Source organism: Chinchilla lanigera, unplaced genomic scaffold, assembly GCF_000276665.1.
Source record: "Chinchilla lanigera isolate Chin_1 unplaced genomic scaffold, ChiLan1.0 scaffold00042, whole genome shotgun sequence".
NCBI classification, from domain to species: domain Eukaryota; kingdom Metazoa; phylum Chordata; class Mammalia; order Rodentia; family Chinchillidae; genus Chinchilla; species Chinchilla lanigera.
The window spans coordinates 14635150-14653407 of record NW_004955443.1 but is presented as its reverse complement, the minus strand read 5'-3'; the positions used below and the strand labels follow the sequence as shown (position 1 = coordinate 14653407).

At 34.8% G+C, this 18258-nt stretch overlaps 1 long non-coding RNA gene across 1 annotated transcript in view; it reads left to right on the top strand.

Annotated features, from left to right (window-relative positions):
* LOC102013766 overlaps positions 1-17972 on the top strand; it is a 39739-nt gene extending 21767 nt beyond the window's left edge. Inside the window, exons 2-4 of the long non-coding RNA XR_262206.2 lie at positions 1584-1703; positions 16833-16939; positions 17837-17972. This is a non-coding gene — a long non-coding RNA (uncharacterized LOC102013766). The remainder of the gene's footprint in view (positions 1-1583; positions 1704-16832; positions 16940-17836) is intronic.
* Positions 17973-18258: the final 286 nt, after the last annotated feature.

Genomic DNA, 18258 nt, shown 5'->3' with positions numbered 1-18258 from the left:
TATTTGTCATTCATATTTCTTCATCTAAAAGGTGTGTATTCATCTCAGAAGACCATTTTTGGATTGGGTGTTTGAATTTGGGGGGTCTGACTTTTTTAATTCTTTATATACTCTAGATATAATTCCTTTGTCTGAGGGACAGTTGGCTAAAACTTTTCTCATTGTGTGCCTTTTCTTTTCACTTTGTTAGTGATTTCTTTTGATGTAAATAAATTTTTCAATTAGATGAGATCCCAATTGTTGATTATTTGAAGTACTTCCCATGCAGTTTGGTTTTTGTTCATGAACTTTCTGATTACATCTACATCTTCAAGATTTCTACGTACTTTCTGTCCCAGTAGATTCAGTGTTTCTGTTTTAATATTTAGATCTTTGTTCATTTTGACTTTAGTTTAGTGCATGATAATATATATGGATCTAGTTTTAGTCTTTTGCATGTGGAGAACCAATTTTTCCAGCACCATTTATTAAAGAGGTTATCATTCTTCCAGTGAATTTGTTTGTTTTCTTTGTCAATGATAAGATAGCTAAGTGTGCTTAGGTTTGAATCCGCATCTTCTATGTTGTTCCACTGATCCTCCGGCCTATTCTTTTGCCTATACCATGCTGATTTATCACAATAGCTTTGTAGTATAATTTCAGACCTAGTTTTGTGGTGCCCTTTGACTTGCTTTTGTTGCCCAGAATTGCTTTTGCTACCCTAGTCTCTTCTGATTCCAAATAAATTTTAGGAGTTTTTGTTCTACATCTGTGAGGTATGCTAATGGTATTTTGACTAGGACTGCATTAAATCTCTATAGCAGTTTTGGGAGTAATGAAATCCAAAAATGGTCAGTTTCCTGCATGTGAGTTACTACTTCCAGTTTCTATATCTGAAGGAGGATGCTTAACTCTTCCTTCTCCTCCCATCAAGAGTTACTTTGTTTCTCTATCACTGCAGCTTCAGGAACAAAAAGTAAAGATCTTCAAGCCCTGTAATAATTACGTGTCAGTGAATTCCTGATGAAGCAGATTTCAAAGGATAATTCATTCTATGGTGTAGTTTTTTTTAACTCAGGAACTACCAAGTAACTGTTGTATAAAGAGTTCCACTGAAATACACACATTCCCCTCAGCCCAGCAGATTCTAGTTGGTAATTTCTATTTTGGGTCCATACAAATAACTCCAAATTGACGTCTAGTCCTTTAGGTCAGAAATCTCATAGGAGGGGGCTGGAGATTTACCTCTGCAGCACAATGCCTGCCCAGCAAGCACAAGGTCATGAGTTCAATCCCCAGTACTGGAAAAAAACCAAAAATCAAAAAAAGAAAAAAAGAAAAAAAAAGAACTCTCATAGGATCCTTCCATGTGGGAATATACACGTGACTGTCCCACCAAACAATGAAAATGTAAGCCATAATCAAGGCTTTTCATCTTACCTGGTTAAAAATAAAAAACCAGAGGGTATTACAACTAGTATCTCTAGCTTTTACATTTCTTTAGGTATGTGGAAATCAGAAACACATATCCTTCTTTGACTCTAGGGGTCCACGTGAAATTCTCTGAATGTCTTTACTTTTTCCCTTTGGTCCTTATTACTTAGATTGAAGTGAGATACAAGCATCTCTTCTTTACCCTGTGGAGAGTATACTAAGAAGTATTTTCTTATTTCTGACCTTTTCAAACTCCAAAGGATATTTTCCTCATCTGCTATACTTTCAAGGTAAGGGAAATAAATCAGTCACTAAAGAAATCACACTGTATCTTTAGAATTCTGCATAGGTGGATGAGAAACCTGTTTGAAGATATAAGGCTTGAAACACTAGCCTCTACCTCTGAGCACTTTGCAAAGATCCATGAAAAAGGCAACTTTATTTTCCACTTTTGGTGGCCTACAAAACTCAGAAATGTTCTTGTTGTTAAATTTTAATGAAACATATAAATTCATGTAACTGTCAAGTAGATGGATAATTGTGACTACATTCCTTTTGGATCTAGGACCTCAAATGATGACAACAGTTCATCCGTCTCTGTCTCTTTTCCTCTGTAGCTTATTCATTATTGTTTTCTTTTTTCTTGGAAGATTCATTTTTTTTTCATTCCTATAGATGTTATTCCATATAATGAAAAACTTTTTCTGTATGGTGTAAAAATGTTTGCCAATAGGTTTGTGTTCATTTTACTCCACCTTTTTAATCTAAGCTTTTTCAGGACTACATACAGAGTGTTTCTTATATTTAACTCTCCAGAAGGTTTTATTGGATCACAATCTGACTTATTACACCTTTTAAAACTGTATCAATAATATTAAGACTGGCCTAGCTTGAGAGCCTGAAAGTTGTTCCATTATTATAAAATGTTCTGGGAAAATTTTTCAAAAGAATTGTAAGAAGAGTAAAGTTTATATGGATTGTTGGTGACAAAGTTATAGTACTACCACACATATAAAATACATTTTCATAACACACATGGTTCATACTTTTATAGTCATTTACTTTTCCTTCCCAAAATATAATTGGATGAAAATTGTAATATTCTCTTTTAGATGAATGGGCATTTCATATGCTAAGTGAATGTAGTCATCCTTTGATATCTGAAGAGGATTGTTATCAGGACTGCCACAGCCTGCAGTCTCTCAGAGCTCCTGAGGGGTGGGAAAGGATGAGCAAGAGGGGATAAATAAAAATAAGAGACAGAAGGTGGAATTCAGGTGGAGCTCCCTCTCTGGATGAGAGGAAAGGCACTGCTCAAACACCACACCCATACAGCATTTATTTATATACATTTGGCAGGTTGGTGTCATGTGACACACATTTTGCCTAGCAGCCCGTTGCTTGGATTGTATCAGGGCTTGATGTCCTCTGGACTGCATGGGGCTTTCCTCCAGCACTTTTCGTTCTCAGACAGGATTTGCCCTGCCTCCACACATTTGATCAATTTCCAGCTTCAGCCACTTCCTACACAGGACCCACTGGACGTGAAAACCTCAGTTACTCATATCGTATATATAAAATGCCTAGTATTCTCATATAAACTACATATATGTTCCCACAAACCTAAAAAATTCTAGGTAGTTATTATTCCTAACACAATAAAAACACTAAGTGAGTGTTCACAATACTATACTGCATAGTTGATGATGACAAGAAAAGTTTGTGCACGTACCCAGTTCTGATGCCTTTTTTTCCAAATATTTATGATACCAGTTGATTGACTCAACAGATCTGAATCCATGGTGAATGGATGACTGTACATGAAGGAAAGAAATCAATGAATGAATTACCAAGATTTTTACTAGATAAGAAATAAAATGCCAAAGGTAGATTACTACCACTTCTTTTCTGTCTTTATCAAATATATCATCCATCTCATATGGTGTTTGCACGGTTCATTGTTCTCTTAAAAATAAGTTTGAGAAAGTTTACTGAATTGTCAGGAGAGAAAAAAGAAATATCTCTCTCTATATATATATTTATATATCTATCTGTATCTATATCTATATATGGTTAGGTCAAGAAAAGATTATACGTTCTCATAGTATATGACATTAAAGCATAAAACTTCACCTGGGTACTGATGATTATTATTGATTTAAGCTACTATTAAGTCAGGAAAATATGTTTGTATTAACACTTCCTTTCATCAAAGATCTGAACTGTCACCAACTATAAACTTTAAAAAAGACAATGATATAGGAATATCTATTTGTGTAATGTATACCAGGACACATTCTACTACTTGGGAATGCAGAACAAAAAATTGAGTAGTAAAATTGTCCTGCTGCTTTTTGTGTAACTATTTCCATTGATATTCTCATAATATTGTATGTGTATATATATATATGTATATATATATTTGTATATGTGTGTATATATATATATATATATTTGCTAACCCTTTAGCCAAAAAATGTATTATGTAACACACTGAGTATATTATCATATTGAAGTTTGTTTTCTCAACTAAAGGCTCATTTAAATAATTCTGTTGTCACCATGGGGAGCTTTTCCTTACAACACAGCCTGTGGTGCAGAGGTTGGTGACCACAGTATCTAAAGAGAAATGTGTGCTAGAGAAGAAGCAAACACCTGCTGAAGTTATTTTTGTTTTGACTAAAGAGGTACTTTGATATTCAGCTAAGGGGAAGAAAATGCATGTGAAAAATATAGCAAGTGATTAAAACCACGTTTATTTCCTAGAGGGTATCCTTTACAAGCTTTATCACTGTTTCTGGAGGTAAAACAAGAAGGTGTGTAACCTTTGGATCCTACTGTCACACCATTAATCTCACCCAGAATGAAGACAGAAGGTCCCAGTGTGTGGTGCCCACAGGACAGATATATTTAATAGACCAGGGCTTGATTCCATCACAAACAGTGTCATTTGCCAAGTTTAACAGAAAATAAAATCTCATCTTATAAATTACTGAAATAGAAAAATGCATAAAACATCTGCTTTCAAGTTATTTTAATGTCTATAACTTAAAGGAGCTATTTCTTAACTCAATCAGCTTCTCTTTGTGAATTAATTTTTGTAGATGCAAGTACATGTTAAGGTGGTTCTTATAGTTCTTAACTAAGTAAAACTTCTCTAGAAAAAGACAAGTTGATCTTTTAGACATCTCTATGGTATCTGCTTGCTCAGAAACATTGCACCTGGCATGGTGTATGTATAACACTTAATAACAACATACTTAATCTGTACGGTTAATAAAGTGTGGATATGTTAAAAATTTATCATGTGGGATATAGCTAACAGTGAAGATTGTGAAGAAAGGAATAATTTCTTGAGAGACCACCTGTTGGCCTCCAAACACTTTATTGCCAAAGTCTCATTCATTCATTCTTAATATGATTATTTTATTATTATTATTTCTGCTTTTATACAGGAACAGAACTAGTAGTTAGTGGGAAACTTTAAGTAACAAATAGTTCATCAAATTAAAAAAAAAACTGAGTTTTATTAGAGCAGAGATATAGTCTCTAAACTGTGCCAAAGTTAAAATCCATTAGTTTAGACATTAAAAGCCATCAAGATGTATCCTTTTCTCTAACTTTGAATGAGTCAAGTATTCCTTCTTTAAAATGCTTAGGACCAGTAGTGTTTTGGATTTCATAATTTTTGAACTTTGAAGTAATTGCGTATTCTTGGGTTTTTTTTTTTTTTTTTTTTTTTTGTTTTGTTTTGTTTTGTTTTTTTCTGGTACCGGGAATCAAACTCACGACCTTGCACTTGCCAGGCAGGCACTGTGCTGTTGAGCTAAATCCCCAGCCCCAAGTAATTGCACATGCAAATTGAGAAATCTTGGGTTTGGGGTTAATTTGAAACCCAACATTTGTTTCAGTTTTATGTGTACCACATACACACATCTAGCAGGTAATTTCACACATTTTCAGTGTGCCTGTGTTTTGACTGCGACCCATCACATGATATGAGGTATAGAGATTTCCGCCTTGGCATAATGCTGGTGTTCAAAGTTTCAGAGTTTGGAGAATTTCAGATTTCACATTTTTGAGTTAGGCATGCTCAGCCTGTCATCTCTCCTGCTTTATTTACTGTTGCACTGCTGACTGCATGGAGGTGGAGTTCAGAACACACTCCTCCAAAATACCTTATTTTGGCATGGTGATTGTTTTGAGTTACAGACACCTTAAAAGCAGCAGATGTAGGAAGGTCAGTCTGAGCTTAAAAGCAGAAGATAAAACTCCCATGTGGTAAATGTTCTCTCTGGGCCTGGAAGAAGGAAATAACTCATATTATCAGAGATGGAGAGAAGAAGCTGAGAGAAATTTGTGCAAGTCTACCTTATTAACCTAATTTTTAATCTTCTGCTCATTTCTCTGTGATTTGTTATCTTAGCCCAAAGCCCCTTGTTTTGTCACAATGCATAATCTAATAGTCTTGGTACAATTCTGTAAATTTTCAACTCCAATTGCCTTTGAGGGGGATATTTGTTTCTTTGTATAAGCTCCTATATTATACAATACTTGCATTAAATCTATTAGTATCTCTTTCAGCTGTTAATCTGTCATATGTCAACATTATTCTGAAGCCCAGTTGAAAAACTCAAAGAGGGAAGAGATAAAATTTTACCTTCCCTACTGTTTCTAGCAGTATTCATTTGAGTACATATGCAAAGGGTTGCTGTGGTGATGATGGTTTCAGATTAGTGTCTGCCATAAAGAAAGCAATTAAAGTTAACTATAGTTATTTTTGAATATAATTGAAAGTGTCCCAGTGACCCCATCTGCATTAGCAGGATTGATTAGGCACTGGTACAGTTACATGCGGGTCTACCGGCTTTCTCAGAGAGATACTTCATCTGGTGATTTGGATATGGAGACTGTTATTATCTTGTATTTTGTTCATCGAAAACCATGCCCTTCATGATCACGATGGCAGAGGAAGATCGTTCTGGAGTGTGACTTTTCTGCTCAGTTCATTGTCCAGAAATATCACATTATCTGAAGTAACTGTAATCGGGTTGTAAATGAGGCTGAGTATATATTTAGTAAGTAGAAAATATTTTGGCTAAAGTAGCCATATGGCAAGGAATTGTTTATTTGATTAGTAGTGGATCAATGTTTGCATAAGGTAACTTTCTATTTTTTCAGTAACACAATTTTAGATCAATAAAATTGATTGAAACTATTAAATAAACAATGATATGTTATGGAAATGAATATTTGAGAATGTAAATTATAACTCTCCCACATATTTTTAAATTCTAGGTGGATGATATTTTAAAATAGAAGCTATGTGATGTACTAATTTCCAGAATAGTGCTTTGATTTAAACACACTTGATTAATTTCTTCTTCATATACATATTAATCACATATTTTACTTTATTTCAGTTATATGTTTGATTTTCAATGAATATTTACTAATATTTAGACACATTAAAAAATAAAGATACAGAATATTAATATTTTAATATAAATTTCCATATATGAGCCTTTGAATATTTCAGAGTTTGTGTATGTTTGTTTTGTTCAGAATAATGTGAAGTTAGAGCCGGAGAACAACAAATATTCTAATACCAGGAACCCCTTTCAGTGTGGTATTCATAGGTTCTTTGTATATTATGTGATAGAGGAACTTTTTCTAACTCTTGTTTGGCCTTACTGTAGTTAATTGGTTGCATATAGTGAGAAAAGAAATGAAAGATGAACAATACTCTTTGTTTCAAACATTGTCTTAGTCCAAGAAAATAGTGCACACACACAAAACTATGAGAAGGTAATCAACTCTTTAATCCATCCATTTTAAACAAACTCGAAATTAATGTAAAACTAAATAAAAGCATTATTTTTATTACTGAAAGGAAAATTTATTCCACCAATCATGACATTTTGCGTGTTTTGAATGATTGTATTACAGTTGATTTTTATATATAGATTTGTACAAAAATTTCACTACATAAATAATGATTGCAGTGATGAGATGACATTTATTGATAGCTTGCTATATTTCAGGTATTTTTAAAACATTTGTCATGAATAGCTTTAATTAATAATTTAAAACCACCTAGTACAGCATTTTTATCCTCTTCTGCTTTTATGAAATGTGGGCATGATTAATATGGTATGGTGATATTTAAAAACATTACAATGATGTACATTTTTATCAGCCATCTATAATGATTCCTTGCCACTTTCTACTATTAAGACTAAAAGCTGAGGCTAATCTCAGCACAGACAAAGAAAGCGGTATCATGGAGTGCAAATTCTCTATGTCAACTCTGAGCCTTAGAACTGATATTTTTGAAGTCTAAATTAAGCCAGTATATTAGCAAGCTGGCTGTTTGGGGAAGAAATATGTCTTTCATTTTATTGTGAATGTGTAATTCCCTTCCTCTCTTTGGATCTTGCTATAGGATTCAACTCATAGCCATTATGTATCAGTAACAGGTAGAGAGAACTGAGGTTACAGCTGTACATAAATACTCATTCAAAAGACAATGTGGAAAAAAAAAAAAAAGCAATGTGAAAAAGCCTATTCAGGTAGGAAGAGGAGGAATGGATGAGGATAAAGTTAGACTTCTGCAAATCCTGACTTGTTATCATCTCTAACATGTTGGGATTAATGAGACAGTGATGTCTTTGAAGAGTCAAGAATGAACGACTTTCCTGTGTTGCTCATTTTACCTTACTTAAAACCTTAGCAAGGAAAAAGACAGGAGGGAAGAGAAAAAATAGGGAAGAAACAAAGGCAGGAACAAAGGAATGAAGGAAGGAATGGGAAAAAGAAAGAAAAATGAAGAATAGAAAGGAAGTACTAGAGAATGAATACTTAACATTTATGTATTAACATTCACATATTAATATTTACATATTTTATTTGCGGTATTAGTTGCTGGCTAAGTCGTGCTTTTCAACCATCTCTGGACTTTAGAATTACCTGGAGAGACTCAGAAATACTGCCTAATGCTCACCTGTAGAGACATAACCCTAGTCCAGTAAAAGTAACTCAGCTATTCTAGTTTATAGCTTAATTTACTTTGGATGCTTAGTCACAGCTAAATAAATTGATTCAAGTTTAAACTTAATACCAAGACCTGTGCTCCCCTTTAAAGAATTTCTTTATACCTCATTCTCCTCTGTCTTTTATTATTCATACCCTCCCCAGAGCTCACTGAGATGGAGGAAAATTACTATAACTTCGAGAATACAAGAGACAAGAGGCTGGTCTGTGTTCAGTCACCAACCTGGTCGTTGCTGGTTTCTGTGTGGAGTGATCATTGCCTTGCTTTGTCACTGTACAGCTGGTTACCTTTACATCCTGTGCGCCTGTTTCTAATGAAATGCTTCTCTTACTGTGTTGGCTACAAACGTCTCTACTGAGCCCGACCTCAGAGCATCTGACCCATTTACTTTAAATGATATTTACTCTGAACTGAATTATACACAAGTTTACTTATTGCAGTAGACCACTGCTGAAAATAGAAAGTTCAGACTGAAGGGAAGCCGCCTGACAAGGAAGAGTCATGGCGGTTGATCTTTCCGTTAAGCCTGTTTGAATTATACCTGCTCTTCGTTCCACATGGAGAGCATGCGCTCCCATCGGAATGAAAACTCGACCACGCTGTTTCTACTCAGGACCCTCATGCGTTTACACGGAGGCATCAGTGAGAGCAGGAATGACCCCTGCAGACAGAGTCAACAGCTTGATCTCCCACCGCTAGAGTCCAGGTCACATTGGAATACGATTTCTTTAAATACAGTTTAGAGATTGCGTCGTGCCACAGAGTTTATTCTTGCTCAATTCACTAAAGTGTTGTGGGAATGTAAGTACCTGTACTGTGTTGATATGCCTACCAGTCTTGTTCAGTATAAAATCCCTGCCTATGGAATGATTTACATCATGATTTTTTGAAAGACATAACTAACCTCCACCTGAGTGTGTAGGTTTGATAAATATTTTGAAGCTTAAAATTAAAATTGAGGTCAGTGGCGTATACTTGTAGGTAGGTTGTGACCTGCACAGTGCCATGGACAGATTGCAGACGTGTCACTTTAATCACAGACGATGTACAAGATCTTGTCTTCTCTGAAATTTGCACATCGACCTGGAATTGTGCACATCCCTGTAGAATACTGACCTGAGGAGACCAGAAAAAAAGCCTCAAAGAAATTTCATGATTGGATCTTCTTTCTTGTTCTTCATTTTTCTTCCCTGTTGAGTTCTCCTTCTTCAAGTCAGAAAAAAATCTCTTTCTTGTTAGACAAGAAGTTCTCTGTTTCTGTGCTCTATATTCTCCAAGTTATGACTTTCAATTAAAAGCTCTGACTGGGTGTGGTGACTTATACCTGTAATCCCAGCATTCTGGAGGCTGAGGCAGGAGGATCGTGGTGAATTCGAGAGCAGCCTGGGTTACAAAGTGAGCTCAAGTGCAGCCTGAACTGTATAGTGAGACTCTGTAGCAAAAAGACAAAAAACAAAAATAAAAATAAAAATACAAACTTTATGTCATCTCCCTAATTTTGTGGTTCATCTCCCAGGTGCAAATGGATCTAACACATCCTCACAAATTAAAAAGTGATTTCAAATTTTCAGTATTTTTGTTGTCATGGGTTGAAAATATATTACTCAGAATTGCACTTCACTAATTACATGATATATCTACTCTCTCTATGAAGCAATATGTGACAACAATCTAATAGATAAGTCATAAGACAACTATATGAAACACAACCCAGTGGTTTACAATTTCCAAATACGATACCACATATACACTACATGTGCAAAGGAACTTGTAAATATTTGCAAAATAGCTACTCCCAGTAATGTGTTAAGTACTACAGCTGATAAATTTTAAAATTCCTTTGTTTAATCTACATACCAGTTCTTCTACTCAGTGCCTATCACCTGTTTGCAAGGTCCACTTGATTCTGGAGTTTTCATTTTCTGAGATTTAGAAGTTCATTAATGACCTATTACAATAAAAAATCATGCTAATTGGTTTCTAAAATCTGCTTTATATTATTTGAGCTATTTTTCTGATAGCAAATCCATATATTAGAAGGAATTTGTTTTGAAGAAACATGGCATTGCAAATATTAGGTGCAAAGCAGGTAACTGAATTTAAAATTTTCATGGATTCAAGACATTTACTTCCATTTTATATTCATTAAATATTTATTGAGGAACAACTATGCATAACATAGAGTCCTAATTTCTGGGATATTGGTGAGAATAAGACAGAGAAATTCTTTGCCCTCATGCTTTCATTTTTATGAGTCAGACAGCCACCAACATTTAAAAAAGAATAGTAAAATGTAGTGACAATCATATAAAAATGAGTCAAGATTTTGATAGTTATAATAACTCTGAGAATGTGTTCATTAGAAACATGCAGGCATTAAAATAAAAATTTTAGATTTTGATACTGAACCTCAGTAGGTGATTTAAATTTCTACTAAAAAGATGGAAGGAGGAGGGAGGGAGGAGAGGGAAAGAGGATGGGGAAAATAAAAATAGAGCTTTTGCAAATGGAAAATGGGACCAAGAGCTGGAGGGAGCAGGGAGTGGTAGGGGAAGAAAAATAAAATAATTAAGATGTATTATGTACATGTACCACCTGTGTGATAACTGTAATCATTGTGTATTGTAAACATGTAATAATAAAAATTACAATGAATTTGGGGTCATTATTTTAAAAGAATGCTTTCATAGCATTTCTTTAATATCATCTTTAAAGTGTGTTTTTAGAGAAAACTAATAGCATTATCATGAATTTAATGTTTAAAAAGCATTACAAATCTGCCTAAAATTAGAAGATTATGATTTAGCCAAATATTGGACAATTATTCACCCCCTATTTTCCTTGGGGACTGCATTAGTCTGCTGAGGCTACCATAACAAAATGCAAAAGATTGTGTTGCTTAAACAGTAGAAGTTTATTTTCCTTCTGTCCTGGAAAGTGGAAGTCTAAGATCAGAGTGCTAGCATCATTGGTTTTTGGTGAGATCTTGATCCTCCTTTTCCAGATGATGCTGTCTTCCTGGAAGTTCAGGCGGTCTTTCTTTGTATACACATGGAAATGGAGTGGGGATCTGATATTCCTTCCTCTTATATATGTATCATTGCAATTGGATTAGTGTCCTGTCCTTGTTACTCAGTTAAAACTATTGCTGAGTATCTCTTTTTTCAAATATAGTCACAAGGGAGGATAGGCCTCATCATTTATTTCAAAGGGAATACAATTAAGACCATAACATCATCATCTCTTAAAGGTGTACCTTGAATCTCTCCAACACTTTCATTTTTAAATAAGTGAATAAGTTCACTATATTGCTAATGATGAGCTAAACAAACAGTTGTCATTCTAATTTACTAAATTATTTTAAATTATTTAATAAAATTTCTTTGTAACTTGAAGATATATTCTGTCATTTCCCTAAAAATATTAACAATGTATCAGGTTCCTATTGCTGCTATGACAAACTATCACAAACTTAGTGGCTTAAAGCTACAAAAATTATTATGCAAGTCAGAGTATTAAAATAAGTCAATATAAAATCAAGATGCTAAAAGAGCTGGATTATTCTGGACACACCAGAGGAGAATCTATTTCTATGCCTTTTACATCTAATAGAGGTTGCATTCTTTAGCTTATAACTCCCTCCTCAATACCCATTTAATTACCTCCCCCTTACTTCTGGCATCACGTCCTCTATCCTCTCTCTGACCCTCCTCTTTTTATCTTCATGAAGGGGCTTACAGTAGATCAATCAGAGTAATATCTTCATCTCAAAATCCTTAACTTCATCCCATTTTGAGTTCACATGTTTTCATGTAAATTACAGGTTATGGAATTAGGGTGTGAACGTCACTGGGAGGCTATTATTCCTTCTACCACACTGTTCATCTTACCTCCTATGTGTGCTATTACTTTGGGAAGTTGTATTAGCAAGATTTCATGGTGATGGAATATAATACCCTACCCTCACTGATTAAAAGGTGACAGGTGTTTTCTGGCTTACAGTTTCAGAGTATTAAGTTTATGTTTGGCCACTGCAGTGCATGAATATCATGGCATAAAAGCATACATAGCAAGTTGCACAGTTCATGACAACTGAGAAATAGAGCAGGAGTAGAGCACCAGGGAGAAAGTGGTGAATCATCAGATATAGTACTCAAGGCCAAGCCTCCATGACTCACATACACACATGGAAATGGGCTTTGCTAATTCCCTAAGTAGTTTCTAAACAAATCAAGTTGACATAACTAATTATAACTGTCATATCTTATTCTTTGTCTACTTGACACCCAAACACCCCCTTAAACTGTATTTAATGTTCAAATTAATATAATAATAAATTAATAATTCCACCTAAAATGTCACACTATCCTACCTAAAACCAAGAATGGTTGGTTTTATTTGGTAATGAATTTATTTCTCTAAACCGCTGTAGCCTCACATGGTCATGTGACGTGGACGTTTTGGAGGCAGCTGAGTGTAGAGTCTGTGATTGGTTCATTGTGTAGTGTTGGGATTGGCACTGTGAGTTCTACATTTGCCCTAGGGCAGGTAGCCTACATACACAGTGAGGGAGGAAGAGGCTTGCTTTTTGCTTTTGCTAGCTTCTGCTATCTTCCACTGCCATAAGCTGTTACCCCTCTGCCATGTACCACCCTGCCTTGGGGCCAGTTGAATGTGGACTGAAATCTGCACAGACTGTGAGCCAAATAAACCTTTCTGTCCTCAATTTTGGGTATCAGGTAATTTTTTTCTCAGCCGTGAGAGAAAAGTAACCAAGACAATAAAGCCCACAAAGAAACACAGAGTAAACATTCCCATTCCAAAGGGAAGGAATAAGGAGACAAAAATTAATATGACCAAAGCAACACCAAAATGCACTAGAATAAGCATTAAGTCCAGTAGATGTATATGTATCACTTGGGGCACGTATTGGCAAGATGTGAATTCCAGAGCGCTTGAGCCACCCCAGCTCTATTTCTTTTGTAGTCTGCAGAATGCATGGTGTCTCTCTTTGGCTGGATCCACTCACAGACTAACATTCCTTACAAAAGTTCCATGTTCCTCGTCTATAAATTCCTATGGTTTCCAGTGCACCTTTTTCTGCATTTCCACATTGTCACGCACTCTGTTCCTTTTTGTCTGGCCAGTCAGGCCTTCTTTTAAAATATAGATGGAATCCTTGATTACCCCATGAATCTTGGATTTTGCATTTTGATAAAATATACCTCAGATGCTGCCAAAGTCCTCCACCAGAGTAGACAGTACCCAGGCCCCCTTGTACCATGGCAGTAGCACATACTGAGTACCTGTATAGTTGAGTGTGGTGAAATCAGTGCTAGCAAAACAATTCCATATGTAGTTCTTCAAGCAGTGGCACTAGGAGTGGTCTTCTCAAATGAAATGTGTGCACTTTTGTCCCTTTCAACTTGTGATGAATGGGGTTTTGCTAATTCTTAATCCTCCTCCATGGTACTTTTCCTCTTGTCTCTATTTAAGTTACTTGGTTTATTTTTAATAGTGCTTAGCTTTTCATAAACCACACCTCATTTCAATCTGAATTTATAAGTAGTTCCTTTTGATCAAAATGTAATTCTTTCAGTTTTTCTGTCTGCTTTTCTTTTTACCCTTAATTCATCCAATAAATTTGGCTCAAAGCAGCCATCAGTACCCTTGTCAAAGTCTAATTTTGAGCTGTCTTGTAATTTTCTCAGCCAGATCAATGAATTCACCATTCTTAATCCCAGTCTCCTGCAAAATCTCATTACACAAACCAAGCATACATAAATTTTTTTGCCAGTGTATAACCTCAAGTTGAAATACCAATGGAGTCTTCATTTCCAAATAAAACCTTCTGAGGCTAGCCTTTACTGTCTACATTCTTATCAGCATTTGTTTTCTGAGGTCTGACCCAAATCATACAATCAGTTCTATTTTCAGCATTCTAAGACTTGTTTCTCTAGCCCACACTTCCTATCTTTACCAACTCTTCCAGCAAACTAGTTGCAAATGCTTCTGAGCCACAAGGTCAGGTACAGTTACAGTCACAGCAACAAACCATCTTGTTTGGTACTAATTTTTTGCTTCATCTCCTGCAGTTCTGAGACACAATATCCAGCAACCACAACTTAAAATAGGAGAGGTTAATTTGGTTCATGAGTTCAAAGGATTCATTATCTTTTGCCTCCACTACAGGAAAATCATGAGAGGAGGGCATGGCAGAGCAAAGCTGCTTATTTCATCAGAGCAGGGAATGGTGTCAGAGAGGAAAGGGCAAGAGACTGAGTGTTATACCTGAGGTCATGCCTCTATGACCAATCCAGTCATACACAAAAGTATTTTTACTAATTTCCTCAGCAGCTCCCAAGTCAGTCAAGTGGATATAATTAGATTTAAGCATCATAGAAATATTTAAATTTCCCTTACCCTTAAGAGCCTATAGACTTTTGCTAAATTAGTCTACTAAAATATCTTACCATGGGTATTTTCTCCTATAAAATTTTAGAGTTAAAGTCAGGTAATTATACTTATGATATTAATTGAGGTAAAGGTTGACTCACTCATTACACACAACCAGAAACTCAGTTAAAACATATTCTTTTACAAGTTAGATTATGAATAGATTCAGCAGAACTCCTAATTGACAGACCCTTCAATTTGCTGTTGCAGTACAGTGTGATATTTCCATTATATAAATAAGCCAATGTTGGCATCTGAATGAAGTGGCCTAGATTATCTATATCTTCAGTTTAAAGTCCATTAGCTCAAGGACAAAGGTCAGATTTCTAGGCATTGATGTGTTTTAAAAATAATCCAAATTGGAAGGTTTTTATCTATACAAATGTATTGCCTTGCATATCTTATAAAACTAAACAGGATGGCTATGAGCTATTGATAAGATAGGGTTTTCTAGTTGCAAACCCCTGAGCTGCCATTGCTCTTCAGATTTCTCTTACCTGAAGCTTCCCTATTGGATGTGGAGCAACACCACCTCTACATAAGCCTTCTCTCTGGCCTCCTCCTATGGAAGTTTCTTTGCTCTGCTATCTTTCTGGCTGGATGACCATTGTTTTATTCTATGGCAGTTTGTTCTCCTATCATATGGCTCTATACAAAAGTGCCCATTAAACGCATTGTGTGTTACTTCTTTTATGGTCATATAATTTCCACGATTGCCACCAAATCACTCAAACTTGCAATTTTACATATCAGCTATAAAAAATTCTTGAACTTCAGATTTCATAACACTGTTCCTCTCTCAGCAGTTCGTCAGCAGCCACTTACTTCTGTAAATGTTTATACCATTAAGGATTATTTTCAAAATATAGATGTTAAATATTATCCACCATTAACTGAAATTTACAGAATGGCAAACACTACAAGGAAGGTGCAAATATCATATTTAATTTCACAATTAAAAAGTAAGGTACATACTATCATCTTTATTTTACTTATAAGGGAAATGAGGCTTTGAAAAGTTTCATCGATGGCCCAAAACAACATAGATTTGCATGAATGAGTGGATGCATGATTAAACCAATAATGTCTGAAGATAAAATCTGTTTATCCTTTTCTGCCTTCAACTAAGCTATTTTGCTCCTCCGTGGACTCCTTTTTTATTTTAAAGAGAAAAGAACAAGAACAAATTAACAAATACAAAGACATAGGGGCTGGGGATTTAGCTCAGCGGCAAAAGCGCCTGCCTGGCATGTGCAAGGTCGTGAGTTCGGTTCCCGGTACCGGAGAAAAACCAAACCAAACCAAAACAAAACAAAACAAAACAAAAAAAAAACAAAGACATAAACAAAATAACATAAAAACAATACCGAATTTCAGACAAGGTGATAGGAAATTAACAATGGTTGTTGTATTACAAATTGCTATGTTCAAATTGGTTACTCAGACAAACAATTGTAGACATGTAAGATTGATCAAACAATTAAACAGTAACTTCTCCTTTCAAGAAAACAATAGAAATTAGTACTACAGTTATCTTAGCTAATATATATATATATACACACATATATATACACATGCATACATATTTTTCCCTTCTTTCTTTCTTTCCCCTCATCCAAGTCATTCTTTCCTTTTGAGCAGTTTCTCTCCCTTTCACAACATCTATTGTACCTATTTCAGATTTTATATACTCCTTGAGGTTCTTACACTTGGGAGACAATACAATGTTTACATATGTGAGTCTGGTTTATTTCACTTATGAGTATGGTCACTAGTGGCATCCATTTACCTATAAAAGCCTTGAGTTTATCTTTCTTTATAGCTGAGCAATATTCTATTATATAAAAGTACCACATCTTCTTTATTTTTTCTTCATTTGATGTGCATTTGGTTTGTTTCCATAACTTAGGAGGCAGTGATGGTAGCAGGAGGCAGGTGCAGATCCGGAATCCCCAGGCAGTTGATGGAGCTGACCTGGCTCCTCCGGGACTCAGACATGGACCATGATGGCCGGAGGTGGGGCACTGTATCCTGGATTCTGTTGACTTTTAATTTTTATCCTTTCTTTTGCTTGTCCTGTGTCATTGCTCTAAGAGATGTGTTTCATTTTTGTCTTTATCTATAACACTGCATGGGTTTACTCCTTCAGTTATGAAATAAAAATAAAAGAAAAATATTTCTTGAGAATATTATATTGACACTTAAAAATATATTTTAGTTTTAGTTTCCACATTTTATTTAATACATTCTCCAAAGATCATGTCCTTTCTCTTAATTTTTAGTTTAACCAAATTTTCAGGGACTATAAAAATAAATTATTTATATATTATTTAATTATTTATATATTCTAGATAATAAATTATTTATATATTAATTATTTATATATTTATATATGATATATCAAACAAAATATACAGATATCGTAGAAATACATACTTGGCAAATATTATATTGTGAAAAATAAAAGGGTATTCTTTAATATTTCCATTAATATAATTAATTCATATCTATAGGTTCCAAACCAATGAATTCTACAATCTATGAAGCAAAAAAAAAATTGTGTCTAAATTGAATTTTCCTTTCCTTTTCATTTCTTTTTTTTTCATTCTTCTCTTTTCTTTTCTTGGCAGTGTTCTGTTGCAGTGAACACTAAACCCAGATCTTTGAATATGCTAGGCAAGTATTCTACAGCTCAGTTTTATCTGGAGCCTCAGATCTTTCTTATATTTTCCCTAACTAATACAGTATAACAACTATTTATATAACAATTAAATTTTATAAATGAGCTGCAGAATATCATCATAAATAAGCTCCAGATAACTTAAGACATACAGGAAGGTCTTTGAAAGTTGTTTGCTAATCAGTGCCATTTTACAGACAGGCATCAACATCCATTGATTTTGGTATCTACAGGGATTTCTGGAATCAGTCCACATCCACACACCAGGAAACGACTATAGATGTTTTGGGGGAGTGTCTGTTTCCATGAAGAGTCTTGATGCAATTTTCTCCTGTTTGTAAGAGATTGTATTACAAAGTATGTGCACTGAATGCAAATAGATTGCAATCCATATACTTTTCTTCATAGAGATTTATCTTTGTGATTATTAAGTGTAACAGCACTGAAATATTGGTAATCAAGAAGGGGATACTGATTTAGCATAAAAATATTTTGATTATGTTAACCATTAGGAGTTATTCAGAGTGCAAAGTATGATAAATGACTGCTACATAGTTTTATTTACAGTTGACCTTTTCTGTATGATGGAGGAAGATTTGGAAGAAATGGACTTCCAAAAAGTACAGCCCACTGCCAGAAAATTTGAATTTAGTTT